The following is a 21115-nucleotide window of genomic DNA, read 5'->3' as shown; positions in this document are numbered from 1 at the left end:
CCTCTGCTTACCTTGATGAGGGCGGGGGGGCTCTGCAGCATGGAGGGGAGGCCGGGGTGCGTCAGGCCTGGGGGGGGCAGGGAGGTGAGGCCCTGGGGGGGGGCCTCAGCTGACAGGGGGAAGGGGGGGGGTCCCAGGTGAGAGGGGGGGGAATGGGGGTCCCAGGTGAGAGGGGGGGAAGGGGGGTCCCAGGTGAGAGGGGGGGAAGGGGGGTCCCAGATGAGAGGGGGGTCCCAGGTGAGAGGGGGGGAAGGGGGGTCCCAGGTGAGAGGGGGGGGTGGGAGGGACACGAGGGAGCTGGGGGGGGAAGAGAAGCTGGGGGAGGGGGCCCTGAGGGGGGGGACCTGCTCGAGGCGTGGTGGGGGGGGAGGAGAAACCCCCCCGAGTGTGGGGGGTGGAGGAGGGGGAGGGGGAGTCCTGGCCCGAGTCACACTTGGAGATCACACCTGGAAAAAAAATATTAAATACGGTTTTAGAAAAAATATCAACTTTGAACAAATCAGATAAACTGCCTTTGGATTAAGAGCGACATGAAGAACTGCCTTCAAAATAAAAGACATGAAGAACTGCCTTCAAAATAAAAGCCATGAAGAACTGCCTTCAAAATAAAAGCCATGAAGAACTGCCTTCAAAATAAAAGCCATGAAGAACTGCCTTCAAAATAAAAGCCATGAAGAACTGATTTCAAAATAAAAGCCATGAAGAACTGATTTCAAAATAAAAGCCATGAAGAACTGCCTTCAAAATAAAAGCCATGAAGAACTGATTTCAAAATAAAAGCCATGAAGAACTGCCTTCAAAATAAAAGCCACCTTGATCTGACTTTATTGATCCCCACAAACACAAGCCACAGCTTTGCTATCATTGCAGTTTAGTTGTGTTTATATTAGGGGTGTAACTGTATACGTATTCGTACCGAGAATATTCGGTATGGGCCCTTCGGTTCGGTACACGTGTGTACCGAAGTGTACCAAATGAATATAACGTTAAACGTATTAAAAAAATTGAGAACGTGAACAACTTTGGAAGTAATCTCAGGTGCTGCGTCGCAGCATTCAGAGTAATATGCTCCCATTGGGTTCAACGCGTCATAGACCGACCAAGTCATTTCATTGGACGAGAGGCATACTATGAGAGCTGGTCACAGGGATGCGTTCAAATGTAGTCAGTAATTTCAGGAACTGTCGAAATGGCGACTGCAGATAAAGTTGAGCTGGAAGATCCTCCAGCATCATTGAAGTCTCCGGTTTGGGAACATTTTGGTTTCGCAGTTACGTACAAGGATGACGGACAAAGACAGGTGGACCGAACCAAAGCTGTTTGTTGGCATTCTTCAACTAACATTGGTTACGCGGCTGGCAATACATCAAACTTGCACACTCATTTGAAAAGGCATCACCCGAACGTGAATATCACCGGTACCAAAAGAAAAAAGACTGAAGTGCAAACCCAACTCCCACTAGCATTTAAGCCTCCACCACTCGCAAAAAGTTCAGACCGAGCCAAAGCTATTACAAACAGCAAATATCCTTATGTTGCCATGTTAGCAAAGCGCTACCTGTATCTGCTACCTCTGTCCCTAGAGAGAGGGTGTTCTCCACAGCAGGAGACATTGTTAGTGCCAGCAGATCTGCCCTTTCAGCAAGCAATGTGGACAAGTTCATCTTTCTTAAAGAAACATGAAAATACAATGACAAGCCTAACGTCAAGGCTGCTTAGGTGCTAGTACAGTAAAGTTCAAATACAGATTATTTCAGTTCATCGAAATGCTGCACCTTAATGTCTATTTTATTATATTCTGTATTTATTTGAGTGAATACATTATTCACAGTTTAATAATAAATTAAAAACCCCCAAAAAATATTTTATGTTTTGTGATCATTTTTTCTGCTGTACCGAAAACGTACCGAACCGTGACCTAAAAACCGAGGTACGTACCGAACAGAAATGTTTGTGAACCGTCACACCCCTAGTTTATATCCTACATTAGATTTGTAAGCATATAATGCTTCACCGAACAGAGGAGGGGGCTTGGCTGTCTACAAATAAAGACGGCTCATTTGAATTCTCCCCAAATATATTGAGGCTGAACCTGAACGTTCAGCTTGGGGGCCCCCTAGTGGCCGCGGGGGCCCTATGCATCTGAATAGTCCGCCTATAGGAAGAAACGGCCCTGCTTGGTATCAATCACCACTAAATAAGTACCAAGATATTATTCACCATCGCCCCGCCCGCCTGTTAATAACCTGTTTGATAATGAGACAATAAGCCTGAAGCCATGAAGGTGTTATTAAAGACACCATGTTCTGAGACAGGTTGAGTTAATGGAGAGGTGAGCAGGTGCAGAGGAACTGAATGTTCCAGTTCAGCAGCTCAGGTGAGTCACAAACAACCTGTCAGAACAGCTGGATTGAACCCACATTTAAACAACACCCTGAACACGACCAACTTCCTGCCCCTTTACTCACTTCTCTTTCTAACCTCTCCCTCAGCACAAACACAATTCCTAAAGTATGGAAGTCAGCGTATGTCCTGCCTCTACTGAAAGGAGGGGAGGCCACTTTATTAAATAATTATAGGCCAATCTCTAAATGATCAGTTCTGGCTAAGGTTCTTGAACGCCTAGTGAGTGAACAGGTAAAGGAGTTTTTATGTACAAATGACATCCTGTCTAAACATCAGTCAGGCTTCAGAAAGCAGCATAGCACCATCACTGCCACAATGAAAGTGGTGAATGACATTACAAGTATTTTAGATAATAAGCAGAGCTGTGCAGCTCTATTTATTGACCTTTCCAAAGCGTTTGATACCGTCGATCATCGCATCTTAAAGCAGAGGCTACTCAGTATTGGCTTATCCAGCCATGCAGTGGGTGGTTTGTGAACTACCTCTCTGAAAGGTCCCAATGTGTTCACTTTGATGGGCTGTCTTCTGAGTGGTTGAACATTACTAATGGTGTTCCTCAAGGTTCTGTTTTAGGTCCACTTTTATTCTCCATCTACATCAATAGTTTAGGAGAAAATGTCGATGGAGCAACCTTACATTTTTATGCGGATGATACCGTTATGTACTGTGCAGGTCCCTCCATTAAGGAGGCTGTTGTTGAATTGCAAGCTGCTTTTAACATTATTCAGACTCAGCTCTCTGAACTAAAGCTTCTTTTACATGTTTATAAAACCAAGGTAATGCTCTTTTCAAAAGCTAAAAAGACTCCAGAGCCTGTTTTAGATATTTTAACTACGCAAGGAATAAAACTTGAAGTGGTTACCTGTTACAAATACCTTGGTATCTGGCTTGATGATTGTCTCACTTTTAAACGTCATGTCAATAACCTGCTTAACAAACTGAGGGTTAGGCTAGGTTTCTTCTACAGGAACAAGTCCTGTTTCTCGCTCGAGGCCAGAAACAGGCTCTGTGACCTTTTGACCTGTGCTGGACTATGGTGATTTGATCTATATGAATGCACCTGCCAATTGCCTGGTCAAGTTAGATGCTGCGTATCACAGTGCACTGAGATTTGTGACAAACTGTAAAGCATTAACCCATCACTGTACCCTGTATGCAAGGGCAGGTTTGCCTTCACTAACTGTACGGAGGCTCAGTCACTGGTACATTTTTATATACAAAGCCATGTTAGGGAAACTTCCATCCTACATCTGCTCCCTGATCTCACGGCGAATTGTAAGTGGCTACTGCCTGAGATCACATGCTGTGGTTTTATTAAATGTGCCAACTGCTAGGACTGTCTTAGGGAAGATAGCATTTAGATGCGCAGCTCCACTGTCCTGGAATAGTCTGCAATTAAAATGGAAACTGAGCAATCTGGTGCCACTACATGTTTTTAAAGCTCGGTTGGATGCTACTGAATCGGAAGCTGTTGGTACCTGTGCATGTGGATAGTTATGTAAATTGTAATCCCTGTAATGCTACTGTATGATGTCCTTTTTGTTGTTCTGTTTGTTTTAATGTTTCATGTGGAACCTACTTGAGCAAGTCTCCCTTGAAAAAGAGATCAATGACCTCAATGGGATACACCCTGGATAAATAAAGAAGAAATAAAAAAAATAAAAAATAACTGTTTTTCTCTCATGCCTCAAATGAAAACGATTTCAAAATAAAAGTCACCAAGACATGCCTTCATAAAAATAAGGGACCCAGAACGGATTTTAAAATAAAACTCACCAAGAACTGACTCCATAATAAACGTGACGAAGAACGGATTTCAAAATAAAAGTCAGCAAGAAATGCCTTCATAAAAATAAGGGACCAAGAACGGATTTCAAAATAAAAGTCACCAAGACATGCCTTCATAAAAAGAAGGGACCAAGAACGGATTTCAAAATAAAACTCACCAAGAACTGACTCCATAATAAACGTGACGAAGAACGGATTTCAAAATAAAAGTCACCAAAGACCAAATTCAAAACGAACCCTTTCCCACAGCAGTGAAAGAGAAAGGCGATTTGAGATGAGTCCATCTGGACAGAAGCGTCTAATATGTGCTGTGAACAATCCTTTGACAGATCACCTGTACATCCTGTGAAGTGAAACTCTCACCTGGCTCCCGGCGGCCCCCCCGACGACCCTTCGTAACCACGGCGATCTCCTTCTCCTCCTGCGGCATCTCTGTGATCTTGTGCAGAAAAACTTTCTCCAGAGCCTCCGCCATCAGGACGATGTCATCGCCAGGCTACACACACACACACACACACACACACACACACACACACACACACACACACACACACACACACACACACACACACACACACACACACACACACACACACACACACACACACCACACACACACACACACACACACACACACACACACACACACACACACACACACACACACACACACACACACACTGTGAGCTTCCTGTCACATCACAACATGTGAAACACTAATATTATCCTCACACTGATATCAGAGCAGGCTAACACTAACTGAGAGGCTTTTTAACGAGGTGTCAGTGAACGCAACACACACATGCATGCACGCACACACACTAATGGTTCATTCCCAGAACAAATGACCATATCTTCCCTTCTAAAAGGGTTAAATTAATAATCTTTTTTCTCAAAGTAATGATAAACCTGTGAGTTGGATGTAGAAAAGTCAGAATCAATATAGATGTTTTTTATTTTAAAGAAAATTCAGATTGAACATAGTAAAAAACTGTAAATTATAGTGTCCGTCCAAAAATTCTTTTTTACTTATAGTGAAAACCACCCTTGGATGATGGGTTAGTAGACTAAAAGCTTTAGGAATCCAAAGTACAACATATAATAAGTACCCTGTATCAAGATTGATGCAAAACAAGTGACATTTGACCTTTTTAGAGAGGTTTAGCCAAAAACACCCCACCTCTGAGGTGATTTGGGTGTAAATGTTTTTTTTTCATATCTCTGGAACCCATTGGTCGATTTTGATGGTTGACACCTCTTTCTGACCGTTAGAGCCAATAGAATCGAAGGGGGAGGCCCCCCACACACACTCATTGTGAAACAAAAAGGTGGGGGCTTTGCGCATGTAATTTTGCATTAGAGTGAACCTACATTCTAGCTCTGACATCTAGAAACGGAAAAGCATGGATTATCCGTCTCATTGCTCATGGATTATCAGATATCATTTCAAAGGGACACAGACACATTGGATTAACCTATGGATTAACTTCAGCAGCGTTTTTATCGTTTGAAGACCACTTTGGAGAGACTACAGAGCCAAGGTGAGCCATGTTAGCATTTTTAGCTACCTAGCGTCACATGTTTTGATGTCTGTTTTTGTTTATAACGTCGCCATTTCGTATAATTCAGTGATAATGTGGGTACCCATCGATTCTGTGTCACCTCACGATGTGAAACGATGTCATGGATGTGGAGAAAAGATAAATAATAAGGTTTTGTGAGTGATTTTCGGTGCAGTAAGGTGTTAGCATTTTTCGCTCGTTGCTAATTCAGAGGCTCAGTGTTAGCATTGTGGGTTTTCTTTTGAAAAAATAAATAAAAATCATCAGTTAGATGAGTTTCTTCCCGTTACATGGATATAAAACATTCATAGTTTATTAAATGAACATGCCCTCAGACACTGTTTCTTGCAAGATGTTGCGGCAGTGCCCCGGTACCGGGGTCTCTCGGGCTTAACGGGTTAAAGCCAATCAGAGGTGGGGATCTGCGCCTGTCGTCACTGACGGTGTTCACTCAGAGCTCCTCATATGTTAATGTTGTTGTTGTTGGGTGTGTCTGATTCACACTGAGCAACCCAAATAGGACATTTGACACAGCGGCAAAGAAGAAAAAAAAAACCCGAGCACATTAGAGAGAGAGATGAGTTATTGTTTTCAGTGGGTTCAGCTCATTCTGAGAATAAGGGAGGAATGGACTTGTTTGACAGCCTTCACACTGGAAACATAAGAATTTGTGGCATTAATCATTAATATCTCATTCTTAACTGTGAAAGGTTTTTATTTATTTAACATTAGAAATGTATTATTCTGCCCAAACTTTGTCTGTTGAGATTCCTGGAAAAGGGAAATGACAATAAAGATTTTCGCTTAAAAAAGTTGATTCAAGAACAGAACTCTGTTATTAGATCAGTATTTTCCTATATGAGAATGAATGCTCAATCTGAAGGGTCTCTCCAGCTTCAGGGTCAGATGACTGAGACTCTTTGTGTTGACTTCATACATTATGAGACACACATGTGATGCTAACCTTGTTGTAGATGTAGCAGTTGGTGAACATGGTGTTGAAGTCCTGAATGCACTCCTGAGCGTTCCAGTAGAAGTGGCTGTCCAGGCGCTTCTTTATGGTGCCCATGTCCATCGGGATCTTGATGATCTTGTAGTAGTCCTGAAGGAGAAGTGTGTGAGAAGGAGACTGAGGAAAAGGCTACGAGTTGATATAAGGCACTTAAGGAGATGCTAATCAATAAACATTGGCGACAGATTGCAGAGACTGAAGGATCTACAGAACAACAACATCTCCAGCTGAAAAGGGGGAAAGAAATGCATGTTTTTCTGTAGAATAAATAAAGATATATGTGTGTGAGGTGTTCTTTATCATGCGCACAGAGAGGTGTGACTCACAGGTAAGCCCAGCTTGATGGCATCTACAGGAGCCTGGAAGGGCCACGCAAAGTGATTTTTCCACAACGTCTTCAACACCTCTTTAAGCAGGAACTGGAAAATACCAAAATCACACAAACATTTAATTACAAGCTCAAGTAGGGCTGTACAGGTGCTAGTATGAAATGATGACAATATAGTAACTCTGTGGGGCTTTTATTTTGAAAAACATGCTTCTAGCTGAGCTTCCTTTGAGGATAAAGTAACTCTGTGGGGCTTTTATTTTGAAAAAGAAGTCATAACTTGAGTCCCTGTAAAAATACAGTTTCTTTCCTGGGCTTTTATTTATATACTTCGACCCGGAGCTTGCCGTAAGTTTACAGTTACTCCATGTGACCGTTCCTGAGTATACTGTAACGATACAGTTAGTATATAGACGGGGCCAAAAGCAACTGTATGGGGCTTTTATTTTGAAAAACATGAGCCTTCTTAAGCTCCCTGTTAGGATACAGTAGGCGCGTTCACACCGGAGTACTTTTACCCCGTACTTTTCCCGTTTAGTTCCGTTAGTACCCCTGATGTCACGTTCACACCAAAAAGAGTACTTAGTGCCGGGAACTTTTACCCCCATTTTTAGTGCCTGCTGAGAGGTGGTACCAAAAAAGTACCAATTTCTATTGGCTGGGCGAATTGCAAACCACGCCCCGTAAAACTCTGAAAAGTTTTTTGAAGCCGCCATTGTATTTGCTGGCATTAGCATTATTAGCATTAGCCCCGTGCACCAACGGAGAGAGAATAACTTATGGCAACACAAAAGAAAACATGGGAGCGGTGGAGAAGAGTAGGTGTCGGCGTTCTGGCGATTTACTCTGAAGGCTTCAGTAGAAGCTGCTGGGAGTCCCAGCAGCTTCTACTGAAGCCTTCCCCAACTCCGGGGACTTCCGGCCGGGGACTCCGGGTGGCAGTATACGCCGTGAAGTTGTTTGCTGCCTGCCAGTAAACCCAAAGCAGAAGAAGACGAAGTGACGTCAGCGGCTCATTTGCGTAATCTTCCCTCAGGGAAAAGTACTCCCGTGTGAACGCGATTGGTACTTAGTGCCCTGGGGTAATAAGTGGCGGGGCACTAAGTGCCGGCACTAAGTACGGCAAAGTACTTGGTGTGAAAGCGGCTAGTAACTCTATGAAACTTTTATTTTGAAAAACATGAGCCTTCTTAAGCTCCCCGTTAGGATAAAGTAACTCTATGGGGCTTTTATTTTGAAAAACAAGCCTCTAAGGATACAGTAACTCTGAAACTTTTATTTTGAAAAACATGACTCAGGATACAGTAACTCTATGAAACTTTTATTTTGAAAAACATGACTCAGGATACAGTAACTCTATGAAACTTTTATTTTGAAAAACATGACTCAGGATACAGTAACTCTATGGGGCTTTTATTTTGAAAAACAAGCCTCTAAGGATACAGTAACTATGAAACTTTTATTTTGAAAAACAAGACTAAGGATCAGGGTTCATCAACTTTTTCACCAATGATTTTCAATGACTTCTCCAGGATCTTTACCTAATTTTCCATGACCGAAAATGTTTTATCTTTCTCAGCGGTACCACTGAAAATGGTTTATTTTAACATGGAACAGGAAAATCAGGTCTGCATCTGAAACATGTTGGGCCTATCTGAAACAAATAGTAGGCTTACTAGCTTCTACATGCTAAAGCAACTGTAGTCAGGGATGCAAACTCATCAGGTATGAAAAAGGTGACAAGCATCCGAGCCCCCCGACCCCACGGAATATCGGCTTTAAAATGAGGAACAACAGGATGGTAGCAGTCAGAACTAAAGCAGTTAATAATAACAGAAACACCAAAGAGTCACATCTAATAGAAATGTATAAAAGCATTTATTTTAATTGTGTAGCAGTCAGTTTATAATTTTGGCAGGACTGTTGAGCATTTTGAAAATGTATTTTCATGCCTCTGTGCAAGGCTTAGTCTTTCTGTCTTCTACTTTTACTCAAGTACAATATCTGAGTACTTCTACTTTTACTCAAGTACAAGATCTGAGTACTTCTACTTTGAATCAAGTACAATATCTGAGTACTTCTACTTTTACTCAAGTACAAGATCTGAATACTTCTATTTTTACTCAAGTACAAGATCTGAGTACTTCTACTTTTACTCAAGTACAATATCTGAGTACTTCTACTTTTACTCAAGTACAAGATCTGAGTACTTCTACTTTTACTCAAGTACAATATCTGAGTACTTCTACTTTTACTCAAGTACAAGATCTGAGTACTTCTACTTTGAATCAAGTACAATATCTGAGTACTTCTACTTTTACTCAAGTACAAGATCTGAATACTTCTATTTTTACTCAAGTACAAGATCTGAGTACTTCTACTTTTACTCAAGTACAATATCTGAGTACTTCTACTTTTACTCAAGTACAAGATCTGAGTACTTCTACTTTGAATCAAGTACAATATCTGAGTACTTCTACTTTTACTCAAGTACAAGATCTGAATACTTCTATTTTTACTCAAGTACAAGATCTGAGTACTTCTACTTTTACTCAAGTACAATATCTGAGTACTTCTACTTTTACTCAAGTACAAGATCTGAGTACTTCTACTTTTACTCAAGTACAATATCTGAGTACTTCTACTTTTACTCAAGTACAAGATCTGAGTACTTCTACTTTGAATCAAGTACAATATCTGAGTACTTCTACTTTTACTCAAGTACAAGATCTGAATACTTCTATTTTTACTCAAGTACAAGATCTGAGTACTTCTACTTTTACTCAAGTACAATATCTGAGTACTTCTACTTTTACTCAAGTACAAGATCTGAGTACTTCTACTTTGAATCAAGTACAATATCTGAGTACTTCTACTTTTACTCAAGTACAAGATCTGAATACTTCTATTTTTACTCAAGTACAAGATCTGAGTACTTCTACTTTGAATCAAGTACAATATCTGAGTACTTCTACTTTTACTCCAGTACAAGATCTGAGTACTTCTACTTTTAATCAAGTACAATATCTGAGTACTTCTACTTTTACTCAAGTACAAGATCTGTGTACTTCTACTTTTACTCCAGTACAAGATCTGAGTACTTCTACTTTTACTCAAGTACAATATCTGAATACTTCTACTTTTACTCAAGTACAAGATCTGAGTACTTCTACTTTTAATCAAGTACAAGATCTGAATACTTCTATTTTTACTCAAGTACAAGATCTGTGTACTTCTACTTTTACTCCAGTACAAGATCTGAGTACTTCTACTTTTAATCAAGTACAATATCTGAGTACTTCTACTTTTACTCAAGTACAAGATCTGTGTACTTCTACTTTTACTCAAGTACAAGATCTGTGTACTTCTACTTTTACTCAAGTACAAGATCTGTGTACTTCTACTTTTACTCCAGTACAAGATCTGAGTACTTCTATTTTTACTCAAGTACAAGATCTGTGTACTTCTACTTTTACTCCAGTACAAGATCTGAGTACTTCTACTTTTAATCAAGTACAATATCTGAGTACTTCTACTTTTACTCAAGTACAAGATCTGTGTACTTCTACTTTTACTCTAGTACAATTTCTGAATACTTCTACTTTTACTAAAGTACAAGATCTGTGTACTTCTACTTTTACTCAAGTACAAGACCTGAGTACATCTACTTTTACTCAAGTACAATATCTGAGTACTTCTACTTTTACTAAAGTACAAGATCTGAGTACTTCTACTTTTACTCTAGTACAAGATCTGAGTACTTCTACTTTTACTCCAGTATAAGGTCTGTGTACTTCTACTTTTACTCCAGTACAAGATCTGAGTACTTCTACTTTTACTCAAGTACAATATCTGAATACTTCTACTTTTACTCAAGTACAAGATCTGTGTACTTCTACTTTTACTCCAGTACAAGATCTGTGTACTTCTATTTTTACTCAAGTACAAGATCTGTGTACTTCTACTTTTACTCCAGTACAATATCTGAGTACTTCTACTTTTACTCAAGTACAAGATCTGTGTACTTCTACTTTTACTCCAGTACAAGATCTGAGTACTTCTACTTTTACTCAAGTACAATATCTGAATACTTCTACTTTTACTCAAGTACAAGATCTGTGTACTTTTACTCAAGTACAATATCTGAGTACTTCTACTTTTACTAAAGTACAAGATCTGTGTACTTCTACTTTTACTCAAGTACAAGACCTGAGTACATCTACTTTTACTCAAGTACAAGATCTGAGTACTTCTACTTTTACTCCAGTATAAGGTCTGTGTACTTCTACTTTTACTCCAGTACAAGATCTGAGTACTTCTACTTTTACTCAAGTACAAGATCTGTGTACTTCTACTTTTACTCAAGTACAAGATCTGTGTACTTCTACTTTTACTCCAGTACAAGATCTGTGTACTTCTACTTTTACTCAAGTACAAGATCTGAGTACTTCTACTTTTACTCAAGTACAAGATCTGTGTACTTCTACTTTTACTCAAGTACAAGATCTGTGTACTTCTACTTTTACTCCAGTACAAGATCTGTGTACTTCTACTTTTACTCAAGTACAAGATCTGTGTACTTCTACTTTTACTCCAGTACAAGATCTGAGTACTTCTATTTTTACTCAAGTACAAGATCTGTGTACTTCTACTTTTAATCAAGTACAATATCTGAGTACTTCTACTTTTACTCAAGTACAAGATCTGTGTACTTCTACTTTTAATCAAGTACAATATCTGAGTACTTCTACTTTTACTCAAGTACAAGATCTGTGTACTTCTACTTTTACTACAGTACAAGATCTGAGTACTTCTACTTTTACTCAAGTACAAGATCTGTGTACTTCTACTTTTACTCCAGTACAAGATCTGAGTACTTCTACTTTTACTCCAGTACAAGATCTGAGTACTTCTATTTTTACTCAAGTACAAGATCTGTGTACTTCTACTTTTACTCAAGTACAATATCTGAATACTTCTACTTTTACTAAAGTACAAGATCTGTGTACTTCTACTTTTACTCAAGTACAAGACCTGAGTACATCTACTTTTACTCAAGTACAAGATCTGAGTACTTCTACTTTTACTCAAGTACAAGATCTGAGTACTTCTACTTTTACTCCAGTACAAGATCTGAGTACTTCTACTTTTTCTCTAGTACAATATCTGAGTACTTCTACTTTTACTCCAGTACAATATCTGAGTACTTCTACTTTTACTCCAGTACAATATCTGAGTACTTCTACTTTTACTCCAGTACAATATCTGAGTACTTCTACTTTTACTCCAGTACAATATCTATACTTATACGACCTCTGTTTATAGCCTATGAAATCGTGACAATGTATGCTAGTTAGCTAGCTCAACGATTCATTAAATAATATTGCGACAGGAACACTTTTCAGTGCACATCACGCTCTGCTGCTCCGACAGGGAGCTCTGCTCCGAACACCTGAACGGCCCGTTCTAACAGCTGTTCACCAGCGGTCCAGTCTGTGCCACAGTGACTCCGGACCGCAGTTACTGTTAACGAACGCACCGTAGGTAATGTAGCTGCTGGAGTTAGACCCTCATCGCGGAGCAGCACAGTTCAGCCGACAGGCAGGAAGACTCGAGCACACAGCTCGCGCTTCATATATTAAAAAATAACACCATGCGCATCATGATGGCACATAACAGCTCGCGACCGCAGATTATTTCGGCGATTAGATCAAATGTAAATTATATTTGAGGCAACTTTAGTTACATTTCCATGACTTTTCCAAAACTTTGGGAAAAATATTGTTTTCCATTACTTTTCCAGGGCCTGGAATTTGCATTTTGAATTTCCATGACCTTTCCAGGTTTTCAATAGCCACGTTCACACCAAGTACTTTGCCGTACTTAGAGCCGGCACTCAGTGCCCCGGCACTTATTACCCCAGGGCACTAAGTAAAGATCGCGTTCACACCGGAATAAGTTCCCTGAGGGAAGATTATGCAAATGAGCCGCTGACGTCACTTCGTCTTCTTCTGCTTTGGGTTTACTGGCAGGCCGCAAACCACTTTGCGGTGTATACTGCCACCCGGAGTCCCCGGCCGGAAGTCCCCGGAGTTGGGCACTTCTGAGTAAATCGCCAGAATGCCGACACCTCCTCATCTCCACCGCTCCCAAGTTTTATTTTGTGTTGCCATAAGTTAGTCTCTCTGCGTTTGTGTGCGGGGCTAATGCTAATAATGCTAATGCCAGCAAATACAATGGCGGCTTCAAAAAACATTTCAGAGTTTTACGGGGCGTGGTTTGCAATTCGCCCAGCCAATCAGAACTGGGGCACTTTTTCCCCAGGAAAGTACCATCTCTCAGCAGGGGGTAAAAGTTCCCGGCACTAAGTGCTCTTTTTGGTGTGAACGCGACATAAGGGGTACTAACGGAACTAAACGGGAAAAGTACGGGGAAAAGTACTCCGGTGTGAACGCGGCTAATGACCGTACGAACCCTGAAGGATACAGTATCCCTATGAAACTTTTATTTTGAAAAACATGTCCCTCCGTAAGCGTCCAGTTAGGATACAGTAACTTTTATTTTGAAAAACCAGCCTCTAAGGATACAGTATCTACATGGGGCTTTTATTTTGAAAAACATGTGTCTTCCTAAGCTTCCAGTTAGGATAAAGTAACTGTATGGGGCTTTTATTTTGAAAAAGATGTCCCTTCTTCAGCTTCCCGTTAATTAGCAGTAACTCTATGAAGCTTTTATTTTGAAAAACAAGCCTCTCAGGATACAGTAATAACTCTATGGGGCTTTTATTTTAAAAACATGTCCCTTCTTAAGCTTCCCGTAAGGCTTAAGTAACTCTATTAACCTTTTATTTTGAAAAGCAAGCTAATAACACTAGCGTAGCCTCATCTCTATCTCAATCCTTCAGAATAAGAGTGGATGTTTTACCTGCAGCTGGTTGGTCTGTCTCTTGGGTCTGGAGGGGTTCCATATTTCTGGGGGGGGGGGGCGTTGAAGGCGAGGGGCGGGGGAGCGGAGGGGGGGTTGAGGCTGCTGCCGGCCTCCAGACCGTCTCCCATGGCGGGGGGGTTCAGTGACGGGGCTTTGAGCAGGGAGGGGGGGCGGCCCCTCAGGCCATTACAGGGCACACTGGACTCTCTGCAGGAACACAGCAGGGGGTCAGGGGGCATCAGAAACATCAACAACATGAGGAAATACGTTCAAGAGGAGATCAAAAATAATACAAATATTTAGCATTAAAAATAATATTATTATTATTTTGAAAAACATGCTTCTAGCTGAGCTTCCTTTGAGGATAAAGTAACTGTATGGGGCTTTTATTTTGAAAAACATGCTTCTAGCTGAGCTTCCTTTAAATAAAGTAACTGTATGAGGCTTTTATTTTGAAAAACATGCTTCTAGCTGAGCTTCCTTTGAGGATAAAGTAACTGTATGGGGCTTTTATTTTGAAAAACATGCTTCTAGCTGAGCTTCCTTTAAATAAAGTAACTGTATGGGGCTTTTATTTTGAAAAACATGCTTCTAGCTGAGCTTTCATTGAGGATAAAGTAACTGTATGGGGCTTTTATTTTGAAAAACATGCTTCTAGCTGAGCTTTCTTTGAGGATAAAGTAACTCTATGAAGCTTTTATTTTGAAAAACATCACTTCTTAAGCTTCCCGTTAGGATAAAGTAACTATGAAGCTTTTATTTTGAAAAACGTGTCACTTCTTAAGCTTCCCGTCAGGATAAAGTAACTCTAAGAAGCTTTTATTTTGAAAAACGTGTCACTTCTTAAGCTTCCCGTCAGGATAAAATAACTCTGAAGCTTTTATTTTGAAAACTGTGTCACTTCTTAAGCTTCCCGTCAGGATAAAGTAACTCTATGAAGCTTTTATTTTGAAAAACGTGTCACTTCTTAAGCTTCCCGTCAGGATAAAGTAAATCTAAGAAGCTTTTATTTTGAAAAACGTGTCACTTCTTAAGCTTCCCGTCAGGATAAAGTAACTCTATGAAGCTTTTATTTTGAAAAACATGTACTTAGTAAAACACAAAACAGAAGCACAAAAAAAGACAATATAATAAATCAATAAAACAGAAAAAACGAGGATTTAAGACACTTTTAATCTTTGGAGACTCACATGTTTGTTGCTGTGCAGCTTCGATTAATCCAGATGTGTGATCATATCTCAGCTGATGTGGCGGAGAGCTGTGGGGGGGGGCAAGGAGACCTCGACACAGTGGGGGGTCACACCTGAGGGGAGAGAGGCACACCTGGTCAATATCACTGTCTAATGGGAAGCTTCATTCCTTCAGGGCTGTTTCTAGAAAGATTCAGCACTATATACCGCAACACCGTGGAAAAAGTGTTGATGGGCCCTTGAGCGGTGCGACAGTGAAAAGAGTCCCCAGGGGAAGTATTTAAATGTGCACTCTGCAGTTTCAGGTCATTTTCAAACAGTGCTTTTGTTATTATGTTGTTGTGTGGTACGCAAAGTTTGCACGATAAATGGTTGACATGCCTTCTGATTCCTTCACCTCAGCAGGGGTGGGTACCGAGCCCCGGTATTAAACGGGCCCCGGGGCGGAATTATTAAAGACCGTGTCACCGTTAAGCTCCGACGCTATTGGTCTTTGTATCGGTACTGGAGACATTTAAATAATATGTCATACATCTATTATTGCTCCATAAACATTATATTGCAGTTTTAGTGTCGCCAACTCTAACATGCAAAAAGCCTACAAAATGCGTCTGATGTATTTTCGATCTCTCTCCCGTCTGTATGCGAGGGGGCGGGGCAGTTTACACACACGCTCTACATGCATGCTACATGCATGCAACACACACGCAGCTGCTACATGCATGCAACACACACGTGGCTGCTACATGCATGCAACACACACGCTCTACATGCATGCAACACACACGCTCTACATGCATGCAACACACACGCTCTACATGCATGCAACACACAGGCGGCTGCTACATGCATGCAACACACACGCGCGGCTGCAACACACACACGCGCGGCTGCTACATGCAACACACACGCGCGGCTGCTACATGCATGCAACACACACGGCTGCTACATGCATGCAACACACAGGCGGCTGCTACATGCATGCAACACACACGGCTGCTACATGCATGCAACACACAGGCGGCTGCTACATGCATGCAACACACACACGCGCGGCTGCTACATGCATGCAACACGCGGCTGCTACATGCATGCAACACACACACGGCTGCTACATGCATGCAACACACACACGGCTGCAACACACACGCGGCTGCAACACACACACGCGGCTGCTACATGCATGCAACACAGGCGGCTGCTACATGCATGCAACACACACACGGCTGCTACATGCATGCAACACACACGGCTGCTACATGCATGCAACACACACACACACGGCTGCAACACACACACGCGGCTGCTACATGCATGCAACACACACACGGCTGCAACACACACACGCGGCTGCAACACACACACACGCGGCTGCAACACACACACGCGGCTGCTACATGCATGCAACACAGGCGGCTGCTACATGCATGCAACACACACACGGCTGCTACATGCATGCAACACACACACGGCTGCTACATGCATGCAACACACACACACACGGCTGCAACACACACACGCGGCTGCTACATGCATGCAACACACACACACACACACGCGGCTGCAACATGCATGCAACACACACACATGGCTGCTACATGCAGCAACACACACACGCGGAGGAGGTGGCGGAGAGAACTAAGCGCTCCGAGGTGTGGTTAAACTTTACCCGTCTCGATGTGGACAATGCTCGTTGCCTAAAGTGCAATAAGAGTTTAGCATGTGAGGGCGGTAACACGAGCAGTTTGTCTAAACATTTAGGGAAAGTGCTCCACATCCAGACGGAGGAATGCACCGGGTTCGACGGTCTTTCTAGAAGCTCTGTAGCCCCATCCACGAGTAACGTTTCCACGTCAGGTGTGTTATGTATGCCTTAATCTTCCTTTTGCATAAATACCGTTATAATTTGGAAAAACACCGTGATGTGTTTTTGGTCATACCGCCCAGCTGTAGTTGAGAACATCCCAAACTGCTTTAAGTGAATTATTACCACCATCAAACACCTCGTAGCAGTTTATCACATCACAAATAAATTAACATCTGAAGATTGTTTTTGTTTACAATAGACATGTCAGTTAGAGTGTTTATAAGATACATCAACAACATGACGCCGTAAACAAGGGGCCTTTCTTATGTCTTTCATTCCCCCTCCTCGACTCCTCGGTCCTCCGGTAGTGACCCGGAAATGGATTTCAGCGCGCCATGTTGAAGAACGTCTAATTTCTCAAAATGCACTTCGAGGACCGAGCATCGAGGAGGCTCTCTGGAGGAGCTCTAACCGAGGAGAGAGGAGAGGAGAGAGGAGAGAGGAGAGGAGAGAGGAGAGAGGGGACACACCGGGGACACACCGGGGACACACACGGGGGCACACCGTGAAGTAGAGAAGACATCAGAAAGTGAGTTCTGTGTGAGAGGAGAGCTTTCAGAGGCAGCATGCTTCCTGCTGTAGAGGATCCTGTGAACTCTGACCTTTGATCAGGCGCCCGGCTGCTGAGCCTGATCAAAGGTCCTGTGAGCAAACAAAGAGGATCTCTGAACTTCAGCGTGATGCCCTCACGTATTACAGCTCTCCGATGACTCGCCTTATTCATTATTAGTAATAGAAGACTACACGTTGTAATATACACATGTTGCCATATTTATTGCTGCTATGTATCGTAGCACAATGTGCACATCTGCACTTAAACCTCTCACGTTTATTTATTTGATTATGAAGCAACCTTAACAAAAGGTCTGTATGAGAGAGCTCTGCCTGATGGCAGCCAGATAACTGCCTCCTGCTGTCCTTCAGAGAGAGAGTTATACTTTATTCATCACAAACTGGAGAGTGATTTTGTGACAGGACCAGTGTGCTCAACAAACAAATACTTAAACACTGGAAAAGAGTTAACAATTCAAATGTCAATGAAAAGGAAAAATAGTATATCAAATATAAACAAGAACAATATAAAACATGTAGAATACGCAGCTAAAGTGGACTCACTGTGGGAGGACTTGTTATTATAATCTAATGAAATGCAAATCCATCTAAACTATGGGGCCGATATTCCGCATTTGACCGATTATCGACCTTTTTTTATTATCAAATTGCCGATAAAACTTTGGCTCTGCTGCGGCCGTTTCTCTGGCTGCAGTACACTCTGTGTACACGAGCAATGTCCCGCCCACAGCGCTATCTGATAGGCTAGCCAGCCAGAGAGGCGGGACCTTCTCAGATTACAGGCAGGTGCGAAAGAACGCAGACACAGGTGCGTGCCCTACGGGAACGCATACGGCAAAATGCATAGGATTAACGCAATCGCAAAAAAGCTTCCGTCCACACGCAGTAGGCCCCGGATAGCGTCTGTTCACAGAGACCGCTCCGTTTAGATCCAACCGCTGGAAAAGCTGCAGTACATATGCCGAGCCTGTACGTGGCGCTGTAACTTCCTCCACAAAAGCAGCGAAGAAGAATGGTTGTCATGGTTACCCTTCTGTTTATTCTCCGCGGTGGGGGCCGAGGGAACCGGGCAGAGTTTTTCGCCGGTCAGCGTGTGCTAAAGTTTAAATCTTCCGGACAAAATGATAAAAGTGCCGGTCAAAGGTCTTTGTTATTTATTGAGCTTTAAAACAAATGAATAACGACTCTATATAATGATATATAATAATAAAATACACGGAGCCTCTCTTTCTCCTCTCTTCTCACAGCGTCAGTGTCTGTCTCATGCAGCAGCTGATCCTGTAATGAGTGACCCGACAGTCAAAATAAACATATTTATAACTAGTTTAGTTTGAGAGGTAATTAAAATAGCTAAGGGTGATGATCTGACTTGAAGTGTGTGTTTTACTCCCGCTGCATCACAGCCGGAGGAGCTGCGTGTCTCCGTCCTGTCAGATTAGACTTCACTCGCGTTTATGTCCATATCGAGAGAAAGATAAATAATCTGAATTCAGTGTGCAGTGTACTTTGACGCGGGGGTGAGCAGCAGAGGAGGGGGAGGCGGGGCTATTGGGTCGTCATTATCACAAAATGACCGTATAGAGGCGACCACACGGAGCCGTATGACCCCCAGAGCGCTCCGTTCCCAGATCTATCCACCTTGGGAGGGCTGTGCGATTATGGTAAAAATCATAATCACGATTTCATTTCATTTCAAACCTTTATTTATTCAGGTTGTATCCCATTGAGATCATTGACCTCTTTTTCAAGGGAGACCTGCTCAAGTAGGTTCCACATGAAACATTAAAAACATAAACAGAACAACAAAAGGACATTATTTGGGTCAATAATTGATATCACGATTATTAAATACGATTATTCATTGACTTTGAAAACATCCATTTATTGAACTTTAAAACAAATACAAATAATAATTTGAACAGTATCTTTTTAACTGTTGATTTCCCTGAACGTATAATTCAACTGAAAAACCAATACAAAAATAAATGATACATTTAAATAAATAATATCAAAATAATAAATACTAACTAATAACAAATATTTTGGAGCGCGCTTCAACAAGCTACTAAACATATGTAAATATGATAAATACAAATAAATGAGACCAAAATTAATTAGATCAATTATGTTGCACGGTCACAACCAAGCAAAGCTAAATAATCGTTTTTTTCGATTATGTTGTTTTCGTAATTGTGGCAGGCCAAAATTGTAATTGCGATTAAAATACGATTAATTGCACAGCCCTACACCTTTGGACCCGTTATCTTTTGCGGGGTCCGTTTCTATCGTTTAGTTACGGCTGGAGTGGAGCCTCCAGTCTTTCAGGTTGATATGTAAAGCTCATTAGCTAGCCAACATGCATCTAGCAAATGTTTAGCAACATATTAGAAGTGAGGCTACGTTAGGTCTACTGTCATAGCCTCACTTTGAATATTTTGCAAAACATTAGCTCGCACTAGTGTTTTGCAGTTGCTAGCAGCTTATTGGGATTGTATGATAGATAGACAGGCATTGTTTTGATATAATAAATGAAGCATTATTGTTAGTTAAGCATGTCAGCCTCACTTTGAACTCTCTGTGTCTCTAACTCATTGCAGGTGGCTGCACTAAAGAAAAGGGCACAGAGAGGAAACCAGTTGTAAGATGTTTAAAAGTTCATTAAACATAATATATGCTTAAATGCATTTCAAAGAAGTTGTGTTGGAGTTTGTTATTCTACATTTTGACACCAAGATTTTCTGATTTTACTGCAAACGTATATCGGTTCCAAATATCGGTTCTCGGTCTCCTTGATTACTAATAATCGGTATCGGTATCGGCCTTGAAAAAGCCATATCGGTCGATCCCTAATCCAAACTGTGGATGAGTTCAGGTCGGTTACTTCAACTTCAGTCCGCGTTTCCGCCAGGGGGGCGTCTTGCCGTCCAAAAATATTAATAATTCGAGAGAAGATGGAGAGTTTTTATCGCTTGAATTGACGAAAAAGGAAAAAGGAAAAAGGCCATCCCTCTGTTGGAGGGGCAAAGGAGTCTGGTGCGATTCTTTTCGGAGTATTGAAGATCGTTTCCCCGACATCGGCGGTGCCTGCTACAGGCCCTGGTCTGGAGGAAACACTGGCTTCAGATTCATGATTTTGAAGGTCTGATCGCCTCAAAGCTGAAAACAGGGCGTGATGATCTTATCAAATCTGATGCATGGCTGCAGATCATAAAGGAGGTAAAAACATCCACAGCAGCAACACATTATTATGGGATGCATGACACATAAGAGCCATTAATGGACATTTATATTATCTTGTATAATTCCAGTAATGACTTTATAGCTGATCAAATATATTGATAACATCCCAAATAGCTTCAAGTAAACTAAGACACCATAAAACTCCTCTGCAATACTAGTTTCTGATGCACTTTAAACTAGGGCTGGGCGGTGCGACAAAAAACGGGGCGAAGCCGGCGAGCA

The 21115-nt window shown here is 41.6% G+C and overlaps 1 pseudogene; it reads right to left on the bottom strand.

The window, feature by feature from the left end:
• Positions 1-21115, bottom strand: part of LOC117484599 — a 55742-nt pseudogene that overhangs the window by 30505 nt on the left and 4122 nt on the right.

This window comes from Trematomus bernacchii, unplaced genomic scaffold, assembly GCF_902827165.1.
Source record: "Trematomus bernacchii unplaced genomic scaffold, fTreBer1.1, whole genome shotgun sequence".
Taxonomy (NCBI): domain Eukaryota; kingdom Metazoa; phylum Chordata; class Actinopteri; order Perciformes; family Nototheniidae; genus Trematomus; species Trematomus bernacchii.
Note: the sequence above shows the minus strand (reverse complement) of the source record. Positions and strands in the feature narration are given on the sequence as shown.